At 35.0% G+C, this 1,628-nt stretch overlaps 1 protein-coding gene across 1 annotated transcript in view; it reads right to left on the bottom strand.

Annotated features, from left to right (window-relative positions):
• GPC5 (glypican 5) overlaps positions 1-1,628 on the bottom strand; it is a 1,212,227-nt gene that overhangs the window by 436,157 nt on the left and 774,442 nt on the right. The gene's annotated exons all lie outside the window — the stretch shown is intronic.

Here is a 1,628-nt window from a genome sequence, read left to right as displayed (position 1 = left end):
TTTTTCTTTTCAGCAACCAGTTGTCTTGTTTTATCACTCTAAGACTGTGAGGGCTCTTAGCAGGTTGCTCAATCTAGCATTCTGTTTTCAGGAAGAAATACACCTTCCCCAGGAATATAGTACTTGGCATCCATCTCTTGGCCTACAGCCTAATAGATTTTTTGTCTGTCTTTTGTGACAGTAACACAAATTTAGAGCTGAAAAGGACCTTTGAGGTCACCTAGTCCAACCCATGCATCTTTTAAAACAAAATGAAGAGATACACTTTTTTTCACCATTTTGTATTTACTTTCTTTGTACCTCCACAAAAGCCTTTGAGACAGCTTATAATAAAAGACACAGGCACTAAAAAACAAAGGGAAAAATGATCATGTTATGAAGGAAAGGGGTGACAATTATATAAAGAGATATAGAGAACGAGACACTAACCTTCAACCCAAAACTTAGCTCTAAGGCTCTTATTAGTAAAGGCCAAAAGGAAAAGAAGAACTCAAATAAGATTTATTAGTTAGTAAAAAAAAATAGTATATAGGTATGTCAGAAAACATTTTTTGGTATCTCTAAACTCTTGATCAGAATTAATGAGTGTTTAAGTAACAGACAATAAAGAATATAGAAGAGAAAAAAAAATACTTCAGTGGCAATTGTGGGCCTTTCAAAGATACAAGTACACACTACGTTTTCTTATATGATGTTTTATTAAAAGTCCTGCATGATGTTAAAGTGGAGTTCTGAGTAGGCATGTCTACTGAAATCTGGTTATATGACTTGATAAAAAATTTAACCTTGGAGAATTTAGAAAGTGAATATTTAATATTTCTTTGAATATATTTTTTATTTTAGTTGGTATTTTGTTTCATCACTAAGAGAATATATTCTCTGGGTAATGGGTTGAAGTACTGTAGAAATAGTCACTGAGGGTAAAATTGACTTGTGATAAATCAAAAAGCAGAAGTCAGGTTTGAAGACCCATGGTATGGCCACTACATTGTTGTGGGTGCCATTCAATGAATTCCAACTCATAGTGACCCAATGTGACAAACTAAACTGCTCCATAATTTGTAATCTTTACAGAAGAAGACTTTTTCTCCCATGGAGTCACTGAGTAGGTTTGAACCACCAACCTTCCAGTTAGCAGGTAAGGCTTAAAATTTACCCTTGTCTCTACTATTAAAAAAATAAACGAACAACACACTGCTATCAAGTTGATTCTAGCTCCATCCTATAGGACAGAGTAGAACTGCCTCTTAGGGCTTCCAAGACCCTATGTCTTTATAGAAGCAGACTTCCACATCTTTTCTCTACAGAGAAGCTGGTGGGTTTGAACCCCTGACTTTTCATTTAGCAGCCAAACATTTAACCACTGTGTCACCAGGGCTCCACTATCTTCATTATACCATATAGCACCTTGGAACACAGATGAGCAATTTTTAAATACATATCAATGAAAGGGTACTTGAAAACTTGAAATTTTTATTTTTTTTCTGTAGAAGAAATTGTTTTCAGAGTTTAAATTATGCTCGTCAACAATGCTCTGTGAACTGGATTGTCTTGATGTATGATCCATGTAGTTGGAGACTGGGAATAAGGGCTCATTATGGGGTTTATCTGTATTCCCCAGAAACATA

Source organism: Orycteropus afer, unplaced genomic scaffold (genome assembly GCF_000298275.1).
Source record: "Orycteropus afer afer isolate SDZICR_OR568_19922 unplaced genomic scaffold, OryAfe1.0 scaffold00357, whole genome shotgun sequence".
NCBI classification, from domain to species: Eukaryota; Metazoa; Chordata; class Mammalia; order Tubulidentata; family Orycteropodidae; genus Orycteropus; species Orycteropus afer.
Note: the sequence above shows the minus strand (reverse complement) of the source record. Positions and strands in the feature narration are given on the sequence as shown.